At 45.2% G+C, this 25705-nt stretch overlaps 1 long non-coding RNA gene across 1 annotated transcript in view; it reads right to left on the bottom strand.

Annotated features, from left to right (window-relative positions):
• LOC128337716 (uncharacterized) overlaps positions 1-25705 on the bottom strand; it is a 50504-nt gene that overhangs the window by 6935 nt on the left and 17864 nt on the right. The window contains exon 2 of the long non-coding RNA XR_008312408.1: positions 17648-17829. This is a non-coding gene — a long non-coding RNA (uncharacterized LOC128337716). The remainder of the gene's footprint in view (positions 1-17647; positions 17830-25705) is intronic.

Here is a 25705-nt window from a genome sequence, read left to right as displayed (position 1 = left end):
CTCCTCCATTACATTCTGATTGTGAAACTGTTTGGCTCAGCCCGCAGCAGGATCTGGTAGCTGTCAAGCAAAGATAGCAAAGATGTTTGATTATAACTCTAGATCCCAGAACGTACCAGCAAGTAGCAGGATTAGTCCATCCACGGCAGCAAATAATAGGGGAGGAGAGCTGGTCTTGTGGCAGCAAGCCCGAACTGTCCCCTTTGCTAAGCAGGGTCCACCCTGGTTTGCATTTGAATGGGAGACTACATGTGAGCGCTCAAAGATATTCCCCTTAGGATATGGGGCCATAGCTCAGTGGTAAAGCATCTGACTGCATGCAGAAGGTCCCAAGTTCAAGCACTGCCAGCATCTCCAAGTAGGACTGGGGAAAATCCCCAGGAAGTTTTTCACACAGGGCTTTTAAAGCCCTTTAACTCGCATTTCCTCTGGAATGGAGGGGGTGCATTCACATATCGGCCACATTTACCCAGAAGCCCCTGCGAGTTATTGGGGAGCGGTTCACACACAATTCGGGTATGTCACTACGCATTAAGAGTATAGCCCGGTTTAAATCCAGGGTAAAGAAAACCCACTATTTGCATCATTGGGGGGGACACACAACTTTGAGTTCGCAGAAAAGCCTCACCGTAAACACTCAGTAAAGCCTGCTCTGTGTAAAAGGTCCTGCCTGAAACTTTGAAAAGCTGCTGCCAGTTTGTGTAGACAGTAGTGAGCTAGGTGGACCAAGGGTCTGACTCAGCAGGCGGCAGCTTCCTATGTTACATTCCAGAAGAACTTTTCATTAGCCAAGGGAATGTTCTGGAGAGAGCCACAGCCCTCTCTTGTAGATGTACCCACTTAAAAAAAAAAATTAAATGCATAGTCCTCCTAAAACCTGTTTATGAACAGGCTTACTTCATTTCCTGGAAAAGGGAGATTTCACTTCCTCTTGCAATCTCCCCTGCCTTTGCCAGGTGTTCTGCTTGTTAACTTCTCCCTGACACAATGAAATGTGTCACAGCTAGTTCCGGTCAGGTGGACAAATAATACTTCCATCATCCAGCACAAACACTCTTGCTAAAACCCTCTCTCTATTATACAAATAAATTAGTGTCCACACTCAAGACAGCAGAGAATATATGACCACAAGAAGCGCTTTGCTGGATCAGAAGTTCCGTCTAGGAACATAGGAAGCTGCCATATTCTATTACTGAGTCAGACCTTTGGTCCATCTAGATTAGTATTGTCAACCCAGACTGGCAGCGGCTTCTCCAAGGTTACAGGAGGAGTCTCTCTCAGCCCTATCTTGGAGATGTCAGGGAGGGAATCTGGGACCTTCTGCATGCAAGCACACAGGTGCTCATCCACAGGTGGCCCCATCCCCTAAGGGGAATAGCTTGCAGTGCTCAAGCTTGCTGTGTGACCAAAATAACAAAAGATATTATAATGTGATTGCTTTGCAGTCCTGATTTCTTTCCTCTTGGAGCTGCTCAGGGGCTGCATCCTTCCCAGATCTCTGTCTCAGCAGAGATCCTAGCTCTACCTGGAACAGGATATTTTCTAGCAGTTGGCTGGCCAAATATCCTGGCCCGTGACACTTAAAAGCAGATTATGAAGACGCTAGCCAACCACTAGTATGAGTCCCTAGTTCCCCACCAATCTGGAACAATGGTGCTTTTGTACATGGAAGTCCCACGCGGCTGGTACAGCTAATAGTCAAGAGAAAAAGCTGGAAGCCGCTTCCTAGAAAGAGTTGCAAAAGAGATCTAGGTGGAAGAGCCTCATACGGTATAGCTTGGCATAATGTTTTGCAAAGAAGATGATTTGCAAGTTCAGCTCCCAAGGAAGTCACACACACGCACGGAAGCCTATCACCAAAATCTGCCCTGCACATTAATCAAACATTCAGATTTTTTTTTTTAATTTGTCATTTTAATTTTTTTTAGCCTGGTCTTTTAAATTTTTTATTAACTTTTTAAATTTAAAATTCAAACTTACTTCAGGGTAAGTTTGGTGGGTGTGTGAATCCCAAAGGAGATTCGGGGTAGAAGCCCTGTGTGTAAAGCCTCCTGTTACATGCTCCTTTTACTTTGTGCTGGTCTGAGACAGGAATAAAGATGGATTGGTTGGTTTTTAGTTGTGTGTCAGTTAACAACAAAGTTGGAGGCGGGGACCTTGACCGTGAGCTAAGCCCCAGCTGGGTGGGAGGGATTTTCTTCCTTCTTCAGTCCAAAGTTGGGGATGGAATCTGAGTAGGGCTGATCGTCCTACCCGGCTGGGGCTTATCTCATCATCAAGCTCCTCAACGCCCACCTCTTTTTAAAAACTGATGCACAGTCTTCAACGAGAGTGTGCAAAGTCCCCAAATTAGGAACAGAGGAAGTTGCCGTATACCGAGTCAGACCCCTAGCTCTACCCAGACTGGCAGCGGCTTCTCCAAGGTTGCAGGCAGGAGTCTCTCTCAGCCCGATCTTGGAGATGCTGAAGAGGAGGGAACTTTAGACCTTCTGAATGCAAGCTGATGTTCTGTCACTGAGATATGGCCCGTTTCCCAAAGAAGCTGCTCTCTACTGAGTCACACCATTGGTCCACCTAGCCCAGACTTGTCTACACAGAGTGGCAGCGGCTTCTCCGAGTTTACAGACAGGAGAGTCTCTCAGCCCTATCTTGGAGATGCTGCCAGGGAGGGAACTTGGAACCTAGATGCTCTTTCCAGAGTGGCTCCATTCCCTGAGGGGAATATCTTACAATGCTCACACATGTAGTCTCTCATTCAAATGCAAACCAAGGCAGACCCCTAACCCTATTATAGAACAATATCGGACCTCTGAAAAGTATAAGCATGCATATGTATTCAGTACTTGGTTTGGGCCCCTTTTGCAGCAATTACTGCCTCAATGCGGCGTGGCATGGATGCTATCAGCCTGTGGCACTGCTGAGGTGTTATGGAAGACCAGGATGCTTCATTAGCGGCCTTCAGCAATTCTGCATTGTTTGGTCTCATGTCTCTCATCCTTCTCTTGGCAATGCCCCATAGATTCTCTATGGGGTCAGGTCAGGCGAGTTTGCTGGCCAGTCAAGCACAGTACACTGTATACTTTTCAGAGGTCCGATAATGTTCTATTCTTCAATCCTTGTCTTCTTGGTTCCATGTAATATTCTAATTTTCTGAGATTGTGGATTTGGGGTTTTCATGAGCTGTACGCCATGATCATCACAATTATAACAAATTAAGGCTTGACTTATCTCACTTTGCATGTAATGCGTCTGTCTCATATATCAGTTTCACCTTTTAATTTGCATTACTGAAATTAATGGACTTTTGCACGATATTCTAATTTTCCGAGTTTCACCTGTATATACAGCCTTGAAAGAGCCTTTATACTGCTCTCTTGTAGTTGTTAAGTGCTCCTTGACCTGCTTATAACCTATAATGGCTTGGACCCTGGGTATTTAAGAGAATGTCTTCTTCGCTATGAACCCCACCGCCCATTGAGATCATCAGGAGAGGTCCATCTGCAGTTGCCACCAGCTTGTCTGGTGGCTACTCGGGAACGGGCCTTCTCCATTGCTGTCCCAAAGCTTTGGAATGCACTCCCTGCTGAAATAAAAGCCTTCCCATCTCTGACAGCTTTTAAAAAGTCTTTAATGATGCATCTGTTCCCCCAGGCATTTAATTAAATATTGTTTTAATGATTTCAACACTGTCTTAAAATATTGTTTTTTTAAAAAATTAATTATTGTAATGCTTTAACTTTTTCTGTTATTTTGTTTTAACTAATGTTTTAACTTTTCTATTGTCATTTATTTTGTTTTAAGTAAAGTTTTAACTTTTTCTGTTGTTTATTTTGCTTTGTTGTAAACTGCCTGGAGACAGGGGCGGTATAAAATATGTTAAATAATATAATATAATATAATATGCAATGCTGCATAATGCTGCTCATAACCCATGGTTGGTAAGATGGTGTCAGTTCAGACACTGCAAGAAAACATGATTTGTCCTAACTGAAGGACTTATTCAGAAAGAGCCCACCCAAGACATTTGGGCACCTAAGGTGTGTCCTTGCACAACTCCTGGTCGCATCAATGGGGCTTGACAAGAGAACTTTTCACTGAACTCTGCATGGTGGTTACCATTTATCCATCTGCTGAGAAAGTTGGGTCGTGCAGTAGCAAGCATGAATGGTCCCCTTTGCTAAGCAGGGTCCACCCTGGCTGCATATGAATGGGAGACTTGATGTGTGAGCACTGGAAGATCTTCCCCTCAGGGGATGGAGCTGCTCTGGGAAGAGCAGAAGGTTCCAAGTTCCCTCCCTGGCAGCATCTCCAAGATAGGGCTGAGAGAGATTCCTGCCTGCAACCTTAGAGAAACCGCTGCCAGTCTGTGTTGGCAATACTGAGCTAGATAGACCAATGGTCTGACTCAGGATATGGCTGCTTCCTATGTCCCTATCTGCTTTGCAGGCAGAAGGTCTCAGGCTCTCTCCTTGGCATCTCCAGGTAGGGCTGGGAGCAACTCCTGCCTTAAACCTTGAAGCAGCCACTGCCAGTCTGTGCCATCTAGCCACTGAGCTAGATGGACCAAAGGTCTAACTCCATATAAGGCAGCTTCCTATGTTCCGATGCCATCGTTAATGGCTCCCATCACTGCTGGAAAGTTGCACTTTCTCTCCCATCACTTTGCACCAGAAAAGAAGCATCTGAGGTGCTCCGAATGGTATTTGCCATGGATTGTACAATTCAGCCCTTCATGTTGAGGTCGCTCACCCCCTACTCTAAAGCAGTGTGAATGTACATCATGGCCTTTTATGGCAGACCCAGCGTTTGACAAGACAGAGCTGGGATGGGATTCGGAAATCTGCAATTCTGTTTAATTGCCTACAGGAAGCTTTCACTGAAACACAACATCTTTAAAGGCTGTGTTTCCTTAGCACAACGTCATGCTTCCCTTGGCCACTTCAGCAATGATGATTAGCAACTCCTCTGCCTAGGCATCTTGGGGAATTTTTCAAGATGAGAAAAGTCCCTCTCCGTATCTTGTTAACAAAAATGTTTTTCATTTCACAATAGAGGGCGGGGATTCATGTCAGCCTGTGAAAATGTTTTTTCCTTCCATACTCAAAACATAAGTAGGTCTTCCTCTAAGAAACTCGTCGGATGTCCCTCAGAGTTGAACTGTGGATGCATGAGATCATGGCTGCAAAAAGGATGAGCATATTACTTCTGCTGGCTGTGATTCTTCAGTGCTTGATAGGTAAGTGAAGCCACCTGATTTTAACTGCAGACCTTGTAATGATGTTCCTAATAGTTTCCAACAAGAACCCGTGTCTGTCTGTCCTTTTGCTTACTTCTCATTTCTGGCACTTATTTCGTTTGGCACAGTTTGAAAGGAAAGAGGTCAGCTGTCAAAAGCAGAATATGGACTTGCTTAAAATGTCCACTTAAGACAGTAATATGGACACTTTAAATGTCCATTTTGGAGGTCCATCACTATCCTATTTAGGTCTCACAACATAAGAAAGAGCACGGAAACCTCTTAAAGAGAAAGTCTCCGCTATCTTAAAGCGTTTCAAAAGTAACAAAAAACAGAGAACTTGTTTCTGCAGCCCAAGAAGCCTGAACTTGCTAACTCATGTCAACAGTTTTAAAGAAGAAGTGGAGAGAAATGAATCCTTATGAGAAAGAAATAACTGATAAAAGAGTAGTCAGTTTTTAAAAGTGCTGCTTTATTTTTTTTTCCAATTTGATAAAATGTTGTTATCGCTCTGAAATGTGAGGAATGCTGCATGCATGATATGAAAAGAAATTACATCTCTACTTGGAGAGATGTAAGGATGGCTGTATACCATCTCATGCAATAGCATCTAATAACAGCCAGAAATTAACATGTGGTTTATTGTGCTTTGTTTTTGTTTTTAAAAATGGATTATTTCACCAATGACAATGTTCTGGACATTTTGAAAACAGAATTTAAATCCTGATTGAACTTATTACGCTCTCTTTATATTGTATTCTAATGGTTCAAAGCCAATTTCAAACCTATCAGCATTTTGCAAGCTTCTGTATGGATGTTAAGGCATTTACTGGAGTTGCAAATCCTTGATTCAGGGCTTAAATAAAACTGTTCACTCTGCATATGTGCAGGATGGGGCTGTAGATGAGTATCAGGGCATCTGGCAGCAGATGTTCATTCCCTAGCAGCATCTCCAGGTAGGGCTGGGGAAGACTCCTGCCTGAAACCTTTTCGCTGCTGCCAGTCAGTGTGGACAATACTGAGCTGGATGGACCAATGGTCTTACTTGGTATACGGCAGTTTCCTATATCCCTATGTTCCAGGAATTCTAGGTTTGGGGTTAAAACTGGTTACGCCCAACAGTCAGAGCTCTGGCTTCAGTTCGTTGAAAAAATGGGCATGCACAAATGCAGTCTACTTTTTAAAAAAAAAATCTGAAGAGCTTCAAAACTCTTCAAAACTCTTTCAAAACTCTTCAAAAAGGGAAAGAGTTAGAATGCTGACGATTGGCTTCCAACCAGGACAAAGCGATATGACTGAGAGAAACCCTCTAAAGCGGGGAGGAACAAACCTCAAGCCTATCTGCAAAGAAAGCACTCTGGTCCATTAGCAGTGTCCTTTTCCATCACATCGGCAAGAACTCATCAGGTCTGGAAGTTGGCTGGGCAGTACCACGGACAGCTGTGAGAGACGTTGCTCCGACAGCATTCAAAGGTAGACTGAGCCCTCCTTAAATACCTCTGAACGCAGGCTACCCCTCCTGGGCTCCGCCTCCCTGCCTGGAGCGTGGAAATCTTAAAGGAGCAGCCTCCTGGCTCAGAGTCCAGCACCCTTCCACATCTCTGCCAGATCCTGCCTAGCCTGCTGCTACTGCCGATGTGCAGATATAAGGGAGTGCAACATTGTAGTCAGGACATCAGTCAGTGTTTATTGTTACTAATACCTCCTGTTTTGTTTCTTTAGTCTTGGGAACATAGGGAAATTAGGAAGCTGCCTTATGCTGAATCAGATCCGTGGTCTATTTAGGTCAATATTGTCTGCACTGACTGGCAGCGGCTCTCCAAGATTTCTGAGCTACAGTCCCATTCCCATCTGATGCTGTTTTTAGTTTTGCACTATGATTTGATGTTTTATTGTTTCTTGTTATAATTGTTCACTGCCCTGAGTGTTTTCTCTCCATGGAAGAATTGTTTTGTTTTTTAATTTAATTTAATTTAATTTAATTTAATTAGTACATTTATATATCATCCCATACAAAAAGGTCCCTGGATGGTTCACAATATAAAACAAATTAAAACATTAATATAATTAAAACAATTTAAAATACAATAAACACTCTAAAACCAAAGCTTTAAAACAGGCCTGCTCAACTTAGGGCCCCCAGCTGCTTTGGGACTACAACTCCCAGAATCCCCAGCCACAGTGGCCAAAAGCCAGGACTTATGGGAGTTGTAGGCCAACATCTGCAGAAGGGCCAAAGTTGAGCAGCCCTGCTTTAAAACTATAAACCAAAAGCCTGACTAAACAGGTATGTTTTTAGGCCCTTCATAAAAACATTCAAAGAAGGGGAAACTCTAATTTCATTAGGAGGTACATTCCAGAGTCCCAGGGAAACTCTAGAAAAGGCCCGTTTTTGAGTCACCACCAACCAAGCCAGTGGCAACCACAACCAGACCTCCCCAGATGATCTTAACAGGCAGTGGGGTTAGTGAAGAAGAAGGCGCTCTCTTAAATACCTCGGACCCGAGCCTTTTAGAGCTTTATAAGTAATAACCAGCACTTTGTTTTTTGCCCAGAAACTTAGTGGCAGCCAGTGGAATTCTTTTAAAATGAGTGTAATATGAACTCTTTGGGCAACCCCAGAGACCATCCTGGCTGCTGCATTCTGTACAAACTGCGTTTCTGAACTACATACAAAGGCAGCCCAACATAGAACGCATTGCAGTAGTCAAGTCTGGATGTTACCCGCCTATGCACCACTGTTTTAAGGTTGTTTGTTTCCAGAAATGGACGTAGCTGGGGAATCAGCCGAAGCTGATAAAAAGCACTCCTGGTCACTGTCTCAACCCGAGAAATCAGGGAGAGGTTTAGGTCCAGAAGTACTCCCAGACTATGTACCTGCTCTTTCTGGGGGAGTGCAACCCCGCCCAGAACTGGCAGATCTAAACCACTTCCTAAATCCCACAGTGAGTACCTCCGTCTTGCTTGGATTCAGCCTCAGTTTGTTCTCCCTCACCCAGCCCATTACTGCCTCCAGGCAGGCATTTAGGGAGGTTAGGCCATTTCCTGATGAAGTTGACATGGAGAATTAGATTTGGGTGTCATCAGCATTCTGAGAACACCCTGCACTAAATCCCCTGATGATCTCTCCCAGCGGTTTCATGTAGATATTAAAAAGCATTGGAGACAGTATGGAGCCTCGCGGGACAGCATACCAAAGCTCCATACCAAAGCAGCAGTCTCCAAGTGGCACCATCTGGAACCTACCTGAGAGGTAGGAGCTGAACCACTGCAGAGTCGTGCCTCCCCCTTCAACCCCTTCATGGTCAATGGTATTGAAAGCCACTGAGAGATCCAAATGGATCAACAGAGTCACACTCCTCCTGTCAATTCCTAATTGGAGATCATCCAACAGGCCGACCAAGTGTCATGGCCCAGACCTCTGAGTCAGAAGAGTCAGAGGAGGAGCGGGAGGACTTGGCTGTGAGAACAGACTCTGAAGCTGGGCTGGAATGGCAGCAGACAGAACAGCTGGCAGAGATAAGGGCAGAGGAGCTCAGGAGGAAGCTGGAACTTCACCTGTGTTAAGAAGATGTCTCAAGAGAAAGGCTCAGTGGGAGACACGCAGGCGCAAGATCTCACAGGAGAGGAAATAGAAATGCTGAGTCAGGAAAGCCTGATTGGCTGCCGGTTATCTCAAGCCCTATATCAAGCAGACGCGGTTCCTGAGACGGTACTGTCAGCAACGTTGCTGTCTGCAGACAGTGAGTCATTCTTTGCTAAGCTGCTACTCTTATCTCCAGAATTTCTATTTGACTCACAGTAGTAGAGCTGAAGGGATCGTAAATCCTGTCGGGTCAGCCATGCCAACAGATTTACAGCACCAAGGCTGTCTCAACCCCATAGCCTGCCGGAAAGCCAGTTTGAAATGGGTCCAGATACTCCGCTGCCTCCAAGACAGCCTGGAGCTGAGACCCTCTTGATCACCTTGCCCAACCTTGGGAGGTTGGAGACAGGTCTATAATTGCCCAGTTCTGAGGGATCCAATGCAGGTGTCTTCAAGAGTGGTCTAATAATTGCCTCCTTGAGACAAGGAGGCATCCTGTCCTCCCTCAGAGAAGCATTAATGATCTTAACAAGGCCCTCTCCAATAACCTCGCTTCTAGATCATGTTGGGCAAGGGTCGAGAGAACAGGTGGTGGGGTGCAGTGTCCCAAGTATCTTGTCCACATCCTCGGAAGTCACAAACTGAAATTGATCCAATTTAGCCACACAAGAGGAGCTGATGGACACCTCCACAACTGACTCTGCGGTAACTGTAGAGTCTTGTTCCAGGGGCGGAGCCACCATTGGGCAAACGGGTTCATAGAACCTGGGCCGCCTCCAATCAGGGGCCATGAGCACGGCCCCAGACACGACTCCTTTGTCTGATGTCAGATGCGGGGGGGGGGCATTATTTCAGTCCCAAACCGCTCAGCCCCATTTAGGAGGGAGATCGGTTGGCCCGTGCTGCATTGGCAGCATGGCAGGGAGAGTCACTCCGGCCCACGCTGCCCAACGCAGCATGGGCCAATCTCCCTTCTGTGCTGCCACATTTGGAAGGGAGACCATGCCCCCACGTCTGATGTCAGATGTGTGGGCCGCAGCTGCGGCCAGGCACAGGCCGCCGCCAGCCTCCCTACTCGCCTGTCTAGTTCAGCTCGAATATGAGAGAATTTATCTGTAAAAAACTCATTTTAAAATGTCACAACAGGTAACTGATGGCTCCAAATACTCATTCAGGGGAGATGGGGCATGCCCCCTCACATCCCTAGACAACTAGCTCCCTCACTAGCCCTCTTACATCCCTAGACAACTCCACTGGACATGAGCTTGTGGAAGCAATGCAGGCAGAAAAGTACTCTTTCTTTCCTGCACACATTGCCAGAGCATAGATCTTCAAATCGCTCTGTGTTGTAATCTGTCAGATTTGAGCTGAGTCTTTCTGCACTTGCTCTCGAGCCGTCTACCTTGCCGTTTCAGCCCCTGTAGCTCTTCTGTATGCGAAGGGGCTAATTTAGATGTGAGTTGGAGAGGGTGCTTAGGAGTAATCATGTCTATTGCCCTAGTGAGCAAATTATTCCAAGTCTGAACCAGGGCATCAACAGAATCGCTGGCAGAACCAATCTTAAAACTTTCTAAGGCTTCTTTGTGGTGGTTGTTTTTAATTTTATAGAACGTTTTAACGGGGACATTATCATAGATGAAGATGAACAGGGACGTTTTTCAATCAGATTCAATGGTAAGGTCTTTTGTTGGTTTTAAACAACTGCTGAGAACTTTCTTTTGTCGTGTAAAGCTTTTGAATGGTTTGATGGTCTTGTGGTAGAAAGCATGAGTTGTGCCCTCTGCTAAGCAGAGTATGCTCTGGTTTGCATTTAAATGGGAGCTAACAACAACAGCAACAACAAATATATCTCTATACTGCTTTTCAACAAAAGTTTCCAAAGTGGTTTACATCGAGAAATAACATATAAACTAGTTGATCGGCATAGAGCAACTGTGTTCTCCCTGTCTCTCCTCCCCATCTTCATTTCCCCCCCCCCTTCAGCTCCAGTCTCCACCTCCCAGTCCACTTTCTTTCACCGGCCGGTAGATACGGCCAGTTACTCTTCCCCTTTTAAATATCCCCACGTTAAAAAGGTGCCTCCTTACAGACTATATGTGTGAGCACTGGAAGATTATATTCCCTCAGGGGATGGAGCCGCTCTGAGAAGAGCAGAAGGTTCCAAGTCCCCTCCCTGGCAGCATCTTCAAGATAGGGCTGAGAGAGAATCCTGCCTGCAACCTCAGAGAAGCTGCTGCCAGTCTGTGAAGACAATACTGAGCTGGATAGGCCAATGGTCTGACTCGGTATATGGCAGCTCCCTATGTTGTTGTTGTTATTATTTTACATTTATATCCCGCTCTTCCTCCAAGGAGCCCAGAGCAGTGTACTACATACTTAAATTTCTGAGAGAGAAGTGACTGGCCCAGAGTCACCCAGCAAGTATCATGGCTGAACAGGGATTTGAACTCGAGTCTCCCCGGACACTCAATTCACAAGGGACATTGGCTAAAACCTTGGGGCCCAAGGTTCTGTCACCTAAACAGAGACAGAACATTCTTATCATTCATGTATGAAATTATCTTCCACAGGATGTGGTGGTGGCCACCAGCCTAAATCACTTTAAGCAAGGCTTTAAACAAATCCATGGAGGACAAGTCTATCAATGGCTACTAGTCCTGATAGCAATAGGCTACCTCTAAGCTCCAAGGCAGGACACCTCTGGATACCTTTCACAGGGGAGCAATGGCAGAAGAGGCGACATTCCTTCATCCACTGATTGTGGGATTTCTAGAGGCATCTGGTGGGCCACTGTGAGGAAAAGGATGCTGGTCTAGAGAGGCCTCTTTGGACCTAATCCAGAAGGGCTGTTCTTATGTTCTTAATTATTGATTGGATTTGCATGAATAAGGTCCCAAGATTAATCCCCTCCAGGAAAGGTTGGGAAAGACCCTTGTATGAAACCCTGGGGAGTTGCTGCTAGTCAGTGCATTTACCACTTATTTTTAATCCTGGATATAAATGGGGCTACACACTAATGCACAATTTAAAAAACCCGAATCGTGTGTGATGCAGGGACTTCAGGGTAAATCTGGCCGATATATGAACACACACCCTCCATTCTGGAGGAGATGTGAACTAAAAAAAGAAATCCGTAATTTGAATTCTTTATTTGCATTTAGGAGAGCCCTAAAGACCTACCTGTTCAGCCTGGCCAATTTAAATTGTTAAATTTTTTTTTTAAGGGTTCTTAATGTATCAGATTTGTATAAGGTTTTGAATTGTTTTATTTTTTTTAGCTGCTTTATTGTATTTTAAAATCTTTGTTCCCGATCATTGATTTTAACTGTTTTGTGACATTTGTGAACCGCCCTGAGCTATTCTGTAAGGGCGGTCTAGAAATCGAACAAATAAATAAATAAATAAATAATAAAAGCCAGGTGTGAAAAAGCTCCTGAGCGTTTTCCGGACTACGCGATTTGCAACACTTAAAGGGTCGCAAAGTGTAATGGAGTGAGGCAGTGGTTTGAAACACTTAACAGAAACGTTGCAGCGTGTGATCTGGAAAACGCCCTGGTGACTTTTGAGACCGGCGTCGAAGACCCACCTGCATTCCGTTCGACCAGTGCAATTGGTTCAAGCAGCTATAACCGGAGGTTATAATTTATAGCCAGAGAATGAAGGCAGAAGTTGTGATTCTCATTATTAGTAATGGTATTTGTTAGATTGTGTGGGGAAGGGATCTCTGGCAACATCCAGGGTTAATATCTTGGCCGCTGATCATGCACTGAATTTTTATTTTTGACAGAGAGTGATTGGGCGGACCTATTCCCAAACGTCAGTTATTATGACGGTAAGATGATATATTAAGACTTTGTCCAAATGAAGAGAGTAACTGCAGTTCAGTCCATCCTGTCTCAGCATGGGGAAAGGGGGGAATAGCCTGTGATTCCACAGTCTGTCAGAAATACAATGCTAAGCATCAAACGTGATACTCTGAGGGGCTGTTCACAAGGTTGACATTACGGTAGGAGGAGCTGAATTCAGGAGATCTACAGCACAACCTTCCAGTATTTCCAGTCTCCTTAATTCAAGAGTTCTGCTTAGCCTCTGGCCTTATTTTTAAACAGACACACAACTGAAAATCGGGAGTGTGTAGAGCTCTCGAATTACCCTAACATCAATCATGTTCAATGTCAACAACCCCTGCTAACTGAGCAAAGAGGCACCTTTTTAAAGTGGTGATTTGCTTTATTGAGCAACTGGGGAGAGCAACTGGCCCTATCCATCCCCAACACAGCATCCCTCCAGTGGATGTTGCTGGGGTCTAACTTATGTTTCTTTTTTAGATTGTGAGTCCTTTGGGGAGATGGAACCATCTTATTTATAGCTATATAAACCACTTTGGGAACTTTTGTTCAAAAGCGGTAAATAAATATTCACTGCCGTCGTATGTGAACTGCCCTTCAGACTATCATGCTGAGTATTTGATGCTTAGTGTCGTATTTCTGGTAGGTTGTGGACAGAGGACAGCCATTTTCAGATTTTCCTCGTAGAACAGCCATTTCCAGATTTTCAGCTCTGAGGGGATTATTCCCATATCAGCTCTTCTGGCCAAGGAAATCCTTTGCCTCTCTCATAGGCATGAACGATATGTGTGAAAGTAAAAGCTGGCCGCAGGGAGGGATCTGAAAGGCCCAGAGGCACTGTTGTGTGACTTTCTGAAGTTACTTTTGGTTACCCAAAATCAACAGGAAGAAGCAGGGGAGCAACTGCAGTTTTTTAAACTGGGTTTTTCCCCCAGGAAGAAGCAGGGACTGGTCATGTGCTTTGATTCTTCCAAGGCACATGAGTTCCAGGAAGCAAGAATCTGACCTGAGGTTTCAGTCTGTAATGCCCTGCAGTGACTACGGTGCCTGGCACCAGGGAGGAGTTATTTAAACTGAACCATGTCAGCAGCTGCTACAGGCTTTCTGCATGTGGAGGACTTGCTGGCTAGCAAACAGCCTCCTGGATTTCTCTTATTCAGACCACTTTGCTCATTCACTGTAATTTTTCCACACAGTTCAACTTCTGCCTCACTGTAATGTTATCTAAATCAGGGGTTCCCAGCACTGGGTCCCCAGATATTGTGGGACTACAGCTCCCATCATCCCCTGCCACAATGACCGGAATTGGCTTTTAAGACATTACGGTTTTGATCTAAATCGGGGCCAGAGCTGAGCAGCCCTGCCCGAACCCCTTTATGCGCCATGGCTGCACACGAAAGAACCCTAGAGACTGAAGTTTTGCTGGTGGGCTGGGGATGTGTTCACAATACAGGAGGATCTTGTTAATCGTGGGTCCGGCACTCATGGTTTCACGTATCCACAGTCGGGTAATAAACACCCGACCTCAGTATATGTGATCTTAAAATGGCAAAAAAGGGGGGTTAAATCTGTGCATCCGCTGATTAAAAGTAGCCAGAAATGACCACGGAGGTCATTTCCAGCTGCCATTTTGTGCATTGGTGCAATTTTATGGCTCATTTTGAAGGGAAAACAGCACCAAAAATTTGATTGTTGGCTGATTTTGGCCACTTTTTTTTACTCATCGGGGCATCCATGGACAAGTAAAAGGCAGTGGATGATGGGAGGGCACTTTATTTGGCCCGTTTTGCCATTGGAGGGTGATTTTGGGCAGTGTGGGAACCTAACCCCCCAATTCGCATAGCCCTAATGCCCGGTTATTCATGGATTCGCTATCCACTGCCACTGCCCCCCTGTGGAATGGAACACCTGCAAATAACAGGGTTCTCCTCTACCACAGCCCCCAGCATGTCTTGTGAGAAGACGTAACGGTTAAGCTCTCCCCCCCCACTTCTAATTTGCCCTAAAGAATCCACTGGGACAGTGGAAGCTTATGTGGGTCGCACAGCCCTCCCGAAACTTCTAGCAATTGCAAATACCACAAATAAACAAACATTTGATGCTTCAACTCAAGTGACAAAAGAGAGGTCTGGAATAGGCAGAAGTCTCCTATAGAGAGTCATGAGAGTCATAATGGTTTCATCCTGGGAGGGGTGGGTAGAAATTTCTCAATCATATGAACGGTAAAAAGGTACCCCCGGGAAACCCATCCAAGCCTCCTAGGGGTGCACAAACCACTTCGGGAACAACTGCACCAAATAACCTTAAAAAATGTTTACCCTTCCAGAAAACTCCACAATCGATTATTATGACATATATGATGGCGACATAGATTACGGCCAGTTTGTAACTCCAGGACAAAAGGTAAGTCACCGTAAGAAGAAATCTGTTTTCCATGGACCATGAAGGCCCCCAGAAGGGAGTTGTCACCCCAGAGGTACAGGCTTGAATGGGACTATGTAGGGGAAGCCCCGAGGTGGAGCTGATCACTGAGGGTAAAGGCAGCGAGGTTGATGCTGGGGCTTCCCCCACCTGGGTCTTTCAGGGAGGACCTTATTGGGTGGGGGAAGAAGTAGAGACCAACATGCCCACCTGGAGGTGCTCATGCTGGCCCTGGCAGGGAGATGTTGCCTCGCTATCAACAGACAACGTAGCTTATGTCTTTTTTAAAGGAACAATAATAAAGTAATAAAATGGCTCCCTGTCCCCAAAGGGATCACAATCTTTTAAAAAGACATAAGATGGACACCAGCAACAGCTACTAGAGGGATGCTGTGCTGGGGATGGGTACGGTCAGTTGCTCTCCCCCTGCTAAATAAAGAGAACCACCACTAAAAAGCACCACTAAAAAGCACCATTAAAAGGTGCCTCTTTGATCAATAGGCGGGGGATAATGATGAGCCCTCTGCACACACAGGTACAACCCTCTACAAGATGAGCTCAGAAGTAGAGCTGGTCTTGTGGTAGCAAGCCTGCCCTGTCCCCTTAGCTAAGCAGGGTCTGCCCTGGTTTGCATATGAATGGGTGACTAGAAGTGTGAGCACTGTAAGAGATTCCCCTCAGGGGATGGAGCCGCTCTGGGAAGAGCAGAAGGTTCCAAGTTCCCTCCCTGGCAGCATCTCCAAGATTGGGCTGAGAGAGACACCTGCCTGCAACCTTGGAGAAGCCGCTGCCAGTCTGTGAAGATAATACTGAGCTGGATGGCCCAAGGGTCTGACTCAGTATATGGCTGCTTTCTATGTTCCTATGAGTAACCTGTACTTCTGAGTTTTTTGGCAGCATAGCACCGATTGGTCAGCCCTTTGTATCAATCACAAAGCAACCGCCCCTGCTTCTTAGAACAGGGCTCTGCACAGCGCTGATTGGCTAGCTCCTGTGCCCATCCCAAAGCTGACTTCCTCCTCTTTCCAAAGGGTTTTCTCCAGTGCTTAAAAGCCATGTTTTAAAAAGTCATCAGAGGAGCAGTCATCAGAGGAACATGCCATGCACCTGAAAAGCGGGGGGCTGAAAGAAAGAATAAGCAGCCCATCTGTACTGGAGGGAATTGAATGGGATTTGATCCTATGGGCTGTATGTATGCCTTTACAAGAGTGAACACTCACCCTTCAGCCAGCCCCCTGTTCCCCCACTGCTGTTCACAGATACACGGTCATCACTCTCCAGGGCCCCGCCATGAGGGAATAAGTCTGAAGTGGTATAGTCATGAGGTCTGCAGTGGTACCGTCCGGACCCAAGTTTTACCACCTGTCATTTAGGAGTACCAGGCCTGAGTGTTCAGCTGGACTAAAGGCTGAATTGGAAGCAAGAGACTTGGGTAATATAGGAGGTCCAAGGCTTAGGAAAGCAAGCCCGGCAGAAAAGAGAAACGGGTCAATACGCCCAGGGTTAAGTTCCAGCAGAACTTTACTCAGTAGCTAACTGAGCCAAGAGGCACCTTCTTAAAGGTGGCGATGCTCTTTATTGAGCAGGGGGAGAGCAACTGGCCCTATCCATCCCCGGCACAGCATCCCTCCAGTGGCTGTTGCTGGTGTCTATCTTATGTCTCTTTTTACAATGTGAGCAGGGGGAGCAGTCTTTTCTAGCGTGCGCAAACCTCCTACAACGGGAAAATGCAGCTAATATTTTTGCGACGCACATACAATGTTGCAGCACTGAAATGCAAAGATAAAACCTGAAAGAAGGTATCGGAAATGTGAACGGCACTTTGCTGACAGCTCAGGGACTGCGATGTCGAAACACGGGCAGTACAGAAGTACTCTTAGCAGACACACAGTGACACCATTGTAGCTTGGAAAGCGCCCAGGTAGGGCTGCCTGAAACCTTGGAGAAGCCGCTGCCAGTCAGTGCAGGCAGTACTGAGCTAGATGGGCCAAGGGTCTGACTTGGTAGAATGCAGCTTCCTACGTTCCTAGATCCAAAGAAGATTTGTCAAGGCCTGGCATTAGATGTGTTCAGAAAGTTTGCATAGACAAAGGCTGGAGTTGAATGTTGGCTCCCTGGCTCCATGGAGAAATGAGCATTCCCACAATGCAATGCTGTGCTTTGCCCTTTGCGGGGGGGGGGTTCCTTTAAGGGGAATGGAGCCCTCTTGGGCTCCTGTACCATCTTGGAAGGTGTACATGGAATGCTGAGAAGTGTAGCCCTCCCCGAGCTTTCCCCATAGAGGAAAGCTCTTCAGAGAAGGTGCCTCCGTCTCTCTTAAAGGGCCCTCCCAGTGCTGAGAAAAGTGTTGAGGTCAGCACAGTAGGAAATGGCTCTCACACTGAAGGTCTTTTTGCCAAAGTAGCCCCCGCTTGAAAAATAGTACAGATCACTGTGCTATTCGCATTGGGCCCACTACAAACACACACACACACACACAGAGCAGAACTGGGATTTTCCAGAGTTAACTCAGAGAGGGAAAGACCAGAGAAACTGTTATCAGAATGTTATATTTACCTTCATTCTAACAGGATACCTCTACTCAGAACGATGGACTTAATTTTGGTTTCCTTTTGTAGGGCGGCATAAACTCGGCTCAAGTTTTATTCCAGTGGCACCTCTGCTGCTGCTTCACCCTTCTCCAACTTCTGCACTTCTTTCCACATATCATCAGGATGTGATTTCCAGAAGGTAATGTCCTCCATACAGAGCAGAAACAGAGTACAGCTGAACTAATAATTATAATAATTTTTGAAACTGCATAGAAGGGGCGATAATTGTCAGGCATCCCTGAACACCTGATGGAATAAGAGTGTCTTCATCAGTCTACGAATGGAGACCAGAGAAGAACTCATACAGACTTCCCGGGGGAAAGATATGTCACATCTCTGGGGCCATGACAGAAAAAGCCCTGCTCCTCTAGGTGGTGACTCTACCACCCTAAAGGAAGGAATCCAGAAGAGGGTTTCACTAGTAGATCTTCAGATTCTGGTGAACTTGTCTGGGAGGAAAGGAGAGGAGGAAGAGGAGAGCTGGTCTTGTAGGGGGAGCTGTGGGGGGAGCTGGGGGAGAGGAGAGCTGGTCTTGTGGTAGCAAGCCTGACCTGTCCCCTTAGCTAAGCAGGGTCCACCCTAGTTGCATATGAATGGGAGACTAGAAGTGTGAGCACTGCAAGATCTTCCCCTCAGGGGATGGAGCCGCTCTGGGAAGAGCAGAAGGTTCCAAGTTCCCTCCCTGGCTTCTCCAAGAGAGGGCTGAGAGAGATTCCTGCCTGCAACCTTGGAGAAGCCGCTGCCAGTCTGTGAAGACAATACTGAGCTAGATCGACCAATGGTCTGACTCAGTATATGGCAGCTTCCTATGTTCCTATGAAAGACCTTGTGTCTGCCTCAAGTAGCTCTTTGAATTGTAGCCTACTCTGTGAGAACTGACCAGACATGAATGACAGAGAAAGGCGGTTATACAAATCCAAATATAAATAAAATCACTTAAACATATGCTTCAGCGCAATATTTAGATGAAATTAATTCGCAATATTTTCATGGATTGTGTTTGTTCTCTTTGTGTTTCAGATACGACCTTGAACTTCAGATGCAGGAGTTTAATATTTTCTTCTGGTTTTGCAAAAAAAGGAACTCTCTCATGTCTGTGAGTCCTGGGATGTCTGTCTTCCTGCAGTACTACAACGATCCGAAGAACCTCACAACTAATCCCACACACCGAAAAGGGCCTCATTTCTCATAGAGTAGCATATATCCTTCTGGTACATTGTTTCTGAAATGTGAAGGCATTTCAAAAGCAGTCTGATATTCAAAGGCAGGAGTATCCAACTGCAACCCTCCAGCTGTTGCGGGCCTGCAACTCCCATCATGCCTTGCTACTGGCCACTGTGGCTGGGGATACTGGGAGTTGTAGGCCAACAGCTGCTGAGGGACCACATTTGACACCCCTGTTCTAGGGCAATGTTCTCCACTGTAAGGCCTGGGGTGCAATAGCGGCCTCCATCGACCTGGAGTGCGGCTCTCTGATGAATTGTTTATTGGGCCTGTTTGAAGCTTCAGGCAAAGCTGAATACTCTGCACATACACACACACGCACCCCACAATACCATGCAGAGATAACCATTCCACCATGCAGTGTTGTGTTTTGCCCAGAACTGTGACACTGCAGTCCCTACGCTGACAGCAGGGTGCTGTACACATTTCTGATGCCTTGTTTCAGATTTAATCGCTGCGATTTATTGACAAAACGTCGTATGTCTGGCGTAAAAAGGTTGCTGTCTTTTCGGGTTGTTCGTTTTCGCGAGACTGCTCCCCCTGCTGGGCGCTTTGCTATTTACGTTTTGGATGTGATTTGCCTGAACGGAAGCATTTTGCCGCAGTTGAGCAGCTAATCTGGAAAGTGCCCTGCTGTTCCTCCCCTGCAACTGGTATTGAGAGGCATCCTGCCTCTGAGGCTGGGGGCTTGAAGAGCCCTCTCGGCACTAAGAAAAGCAAGGTGGGGTCAAGCGGAGGTCAGCAAAGTGGGGAACGACTCTCTCACCAAAAGCTTTTTGCCAAAGTGGCCCCCACTTGAAAAAACAGGGAAGATCACTACTCTAGAGAAAACTGATTTCAAAAACCCAACCTACACACAAGTCCTAGGACACACCTAAAGTAGCTCCTGGAAGTACACTAATTCCGTGGTCACAGACACTAGCAATTTAATCCACCTTCTCTGCCTCAGCACTCAACCACATCGTCTCAGTGTAATGTTACCAGTAACCAACCAGCCACTGGAAGATTTTCGGACAGTAGGCTTTGCCGTGAGTTTACTCTGAGTTCGAAGTCCCATCCCCCCCACCAAATGATGCAAAAAGTGGATTTTTTAAAAACCCTGGATATAAATCGGGCTACACTCTAAAGCACAATGAAAAAACTCGAGTCGTGTGTGAAGTTCTCCCCGATAGCTCGCAGCAGGGACTTTGAGGTAAATCTGGCCGATATGTGAACGTATGCCCTCCATGCTGGAGGAGATGCAGGCTAAAAGCCCTGTGTGGAAAACGCCCTGGAAATCAGCTTTCCTGGGATCAGGCCCACACTGTGTCCATAAAATATGGAATACTGGATCACATGTGGTTGTCTGCACTGACCCAAATATAAAGACACTCTCAGTGTTAATTTCTGGATGACACCCATATACTGGAGCCTCAAGAATCTGCATCTACAATAAGTGATACTGGTGAGGCAAGGACAGTTTCAGAGGGGTGGTAAAGGGCAAGCCCCCCTCCACTTTGTCCTCCCCCCCACCTGCCCTCCCCCTTTTCTGTTTCAGGAATCTAACATGTACAATAGAACACAACTGAGAGCCTCCCCATCTCTGACAACTTTTAAAAAGTCAATCAAGACACACCTGTTCACCCAGGCTTTTAATTAGATTTGCTGTTTTAATAGTTTTAACCTTGTTTTAAATTTTAACTTCTGTTTGAATGGTTGTTTTTATTGTAAACCGGCAAGAGATGTAAGTTTGGGGCAGTTTAGAAACTTGTTAAATAAATAAACTTGCCCACGCAGAAATGCACTTTACCCCTTCTGTGCCCTCTCAGTGTTTTTCTAGTGCCACCACTGACAAGAGGAAAATTGTTTTAAAACCCCAAAACATTATAAGGGCTAGTCTAAGTGACCTTTTTCCTTCTCTCCGATGTCTACAATATTTTCAGTTCATTATGTGCTTTGATATTCCTCCCAGTTCTTCTGGTGGGGGTGGGGGGGGTGTAAAAATGTAATAAACAGAAATCCTGGGAGACCTTAAACTTGTAACATGAGATTTCATAGGCTAGAGCCCTTCATTAGAGATTAACAAATGTTTGTCACTGTCCTAACTGAAACAAGTGAAAAGCCACAGGCTGATCAGGGGTTTATCTATCACTTTCACTTCATTCTGACAATTATATCGATTGTTTCCCTGCTCCTCACAAGACCTGTTGATTTAAAAACAAACCAACCAGGACCTCAAGCCTTGTGTTCTGAAGCTGTCTTTTTTTATACCCTGGAGGAAACAACGCATGCTGATCTAGGGGGACCACCCCTAGAGTGGAAGGACATTGATGGGAGGAGAGCTGGCCTTGTGGTAGCAAGCAGGAATTGTTCCCCTTTGCTAAGCAGGGTCCTGGTTTGCATTTGGATGGGAGACTAGAAGTGTGAGCCCTGTAAGATAGTCCTCTTTGGGGTTGGGGCCGCTCTGGGAAGAACACCTGCCTGCTGGCATGCAGAAGGTCCCAAGTTCCCTCCCTGGCAGCATCTCCAAGATAGGGCGGAGAGAGACTCCTGTCTGCAACCTTGGAGAAGCCACTGCCAGTCTGTGAAGACAATACTGAGCTAGATAGACCAATGGTCTGACTCAGTATGTGGCAACTTCCTATGTTCCTACTGCAGAAAAAAAAAGATCTTGCAGTCAAGAAGGAAGTAAAATGCAATAACCACAAAGTGACTATATTCATGGTTCCAGTCCTATTGGCCTCATCCAAGAAAGGAAGTTTGGAGAATTGTTCTATCCTTTAAAAAGTGGGTGCTGTACACTTTCAGTGATCAATTAATCAGCTAAAGCTTTCTCATACTCCCGTCAACTTCCTTGAAAGGCACCTGTCTTCCAGTTTTATGTACATTTATTTACATTTGATTAATTGAGCAGTTAAAAGGTAGATTCCGTAATTACAAACTCCATCATTGAATTAAAGATGCTCTGAAAAGGTGGGCTGCACATTTACTTGGGAGTAAGGCCTGTCAAACACACTGGGACTTCCTACTGAGATTCAGTAGCAGTTCTCAAAGTGTGGTCCACAAACCACATGTGGTTTGTGAGCTCCACATAAAGATTGCAGACCAGCTGAGAATATATATAACTTGTCCTACACTCAATTTTTAAAAAATTACATATATATGTATGTGTGTGCGCGCGCACACACACACACACGGTTTATTTACTTTGATTTGTAGATTTTTTAAAAAGTCTATTAAATGCTCTGCCAAGACCCCAAGCAATTTTCAAGTGGTCCTCAGGAAAATCAGTCTGAGAATCTCTGATGCATAGGATTAGTCTTCTTACATGGTCCCCAGATACACGGTACCATAAACCCTATTCTAACATTATAGAGGAAACGTAGAGTATTTTAAGGGGCTGTGTGGTGCCACCTTGTGGTGCTTAGCCATATTATTAGTAAAGGTAAAGTTGTACCGTCAAGTTGGTGTCGACTCCTGGCGACCACAGAGCCCTGTGGTTGTCTTTGGTAGAATACAGGAGGGATTTACCATTGCCATCTCCCGTGCAGATGATGCCTTTCAGCATCTTCTTATATCACTGCTGCCCGATACAGGTATTTCCTATAGTCTGGGGAACACACCAGAAGGGATTCGAACCAGCAACCTCTTGCTCCCTAGGCAAGTTACTTCCCCGCTGCGCCATTAGGTACCTCCCAAAAAAAACCTCAGTCTTTTTTACAGAAAGTAAATAGTAAGTAAGTAAGTAAAACTTTATTTCGGTCATAGACCAGCGATACAACAAAGAATAAAATGAATAAAAAGAATAAGATAATCAATAAACAATCAGACTACAATAATACACATCTGGCATATTATATAGCAATATTTGGCCACAATATGGATGACATCCGGGTTAAGGTTAGTAAGCAAATAGTTTAAATAAAAATAATCTCCACGACCCGGAAAATTGATCAAAAGTGGGGCAATTAATTGGCATCTTGTGTCCCTGTAATAATCACAATACAGGAGAACATGAGCAGTTGTTTCAACGTTACCAGATCCACAGGGGCATAATCTTCATGCATATGGTGTACCCTAGAATCTCCCATGGAGTACGGCTGTTGGAAGAGCATTTACACAGGCAAGTGATGGAGCTCGTCTAAACTTTGATATTAAGATACTACTTAAATATGTAGCAGGCCTAAGCCCAGTCCCCTGATTTCCTATGTAAATGTCACTCAATAACTGCGTGTGTTCCATCTGCAACTCCACGTCCTAGATACGTTGGACAATAGTTCTTCTTGCCTGGTCGACGCCTAATCTAATAAGATCATCTTGAGAAAATCCGTATATTAATAATTGTTCCATACTTTTCAATTTCCATTTGGAGTTAAAAGAGTCTTCCAAACTTAAATGTACGAAGCCAACTTTTGTAAATACCAATTTTAACCAATAGAGTATGATTGATCTCCAGTAACATGATTCAATCCTGACCAGATCCACCTGACAGTATTTGAGACACAGCACAGCAGCTGTAATATAATTCCTATAAACTTAGTTTGAAGAGTTTCTAGCAGAGCAAAATTACTAAATGGGCCCAATTGTGCACCATACATAATCTGAGGATACACTTTGGCAAGTAGTAGTTTTATTGCAAGAGGGATGTATGAAGCTCCCCGTGTAAAATGAAACAATTTAAGTAAATTAATTGATACTTGGGCGTTCTGAATAATGTGTTTTTGATGTGCAATACGGGAACCAGATGAATGGAATACAACGCCTAAATATTTGTAAGATTTAACTTGTTCAATTATGTTCCCATCCATGTGCCAGGTATAGCTCTTCGGCTGCTTAGCAAACGGATGTAAATATATATCATCAAACTCTGACCAGAATATGTAAGCCTCAAAAACTGAGTTATTTTTGAGTTCTGAAATATGCCTAATCTTTGTTTCTGGTAACAGTTGTGGTCCTTTAAGAGAGCCTAATCTGGGTTATGGGTTGCATCATGAATTGGTGGGAAGAGAGTTAGTCTTGTGGTGTGGGAAGAGACCTGGTCCTGTGACAGCAAGCATGAATTGTCCCCTGAGAGAGACTCCTGCCTGCAACACTTGAGAAGCCACTGCCAGTCTGTGAAGACAACACTGAGCTAGATGGACCAAGGGTCTGACTCAGTATATGGCAGCTTCCTATGTTTCTAAGTTAGATTTGAACTGGTGAGTTCTGGATTCAGATTCCTGTGAGACTAAAACGGGACACTCCCAAGAATGCTGCCTTGATTTCCTTACACCAGGACTGTACAAGTTTGACCCTTCAGCTTTTATTGGACTACAACTCCCATCATCCCTTACTATTGGCCACTGTGACTAGGGATGATGGGAGGATAAGATGCAAATGTGATTAATAAATAAACCCATATTTTTGAGTCTTTCACTACTGTTGATTTTATTGATTATTGTTTTTGTTGCATGTTGTGACACTTGCTTGTTTTAAATCTTTGTTAGCGACTCTCAGCTCTGTTGCTGATGCAAAACAAGATAGAATGGCATTTGTAATCAAACGCTTGTGCAACTGTGTGAACACAAGTGCAAAGCAATTCAACACAACAGGATTGCCCCAATGCTCTCTCTACATCATACTGTGATTTTTACAACTATTTTATGGTATTATACTTTTACTATTGTGGCATCTAATGGCGCATAAGAACAAAAGAACAGCCCTGCTAGATCAGGCCCAAGGAAGCCCATCTAGTCCAGCATTCTGTTTCACACAGTGGCCCACCAGATGCCGCTGGAAGCCTACAGACAGGAATTGAGGGCATGCCCTCTCTCCTGCTGTTACTCCCCTGCAACTGGTACTTAGAAGCATCCTGCTTCTGAGGCTGGAGGTGGCCTATAGCCATCCAACTAGTAGCCATTGATAGACCTCTCCTCCATGAAGTTATCCAAACCCCTCTTAAAGCCATCCAAACTAATAGGCAACACCACATCTTGTGGCAAAGAATTCCACAAGTTGAGGATGCGTTGTGTGAAAAAGTACTTCCGTTTGTTGGTCCTACATTTCCTGGTAATCAATTTCATGGGATGACTTCTGGTTCTATTGTTATGTGAGAGGGAGAATTTCTCTCTCTCCACTTTCTCCACACCATCTATGATTTTATAGACCTCTATCATGTCTCCCAACAGTTGTCTTTTTTCTAAACTAAAAAAATCCAGGTGGTAGCCTTTGCCTCATTAGGAAGGTGCCCTAGGCCCCTGATCATCTTGGTTGCCCTCTTCTGCACCTTTTCCAAATCTACAATGTCCTTTTTTAGATGTGGTGACCAGAATTGTATGCAGTGCTCCAGGTGTGGCCGCACCACAGTTTTGTATAAGGGCATGATAAGATTAGCCGTTTTATTTCCAGTCCCCTTCCTAATGATCCCTAGCATGGAACTAGCCTTTTCCACAGCTGCCGCACATTGAGTTGACACTTTCAACGAGCTATCCACCATGATCCCAAGATCCCTCTCCTGGTCAGTCACAGACAGCTCGGATCCCATCAGCATATACTTGAAGTTGGGGTTTTTCATCCCAATGTGCATCACTTTACACTTGCCAACACTGAACCACATTTGCCATTTTGTTGCCCACTCACCCAGTTTGGAGAGATCCCCCATGCAGCAGGGAAATGCTTGACTAACAAGCAGAAGGTTGCCGGTTCGAATCCCCGCTCATACTATATCGGGCAGCAGGAAGATATATATCTAGGAAGATGCCGGAAGGCATCATCTCATACTGCATGGGAGGAGGCCATGGTAAACTCCTCCTGTATTCTAGCAAAGAAAACCACAGGGCTC

This window comes from Hemicordylus capensis, chromosome 14 (assembly GCF_027244095.1).
Source record: "Hemicordylus capensis ecotype Gifberg chromosome 14, rHemCap1.1.pri, whole genome shotgun sequence".
Lineage (NCBI taxonomy): Eukaryota > Metazoa > Chordata > Lepidosauria > Squamata > Cordylidae > Hemicordylus > Hemicordylus capensis.
The sequence above is the reverse complement of the archived record's forward strand: the minus strand, read 5'-3'. Positions and strand labels throughout refer to the sequence as shown.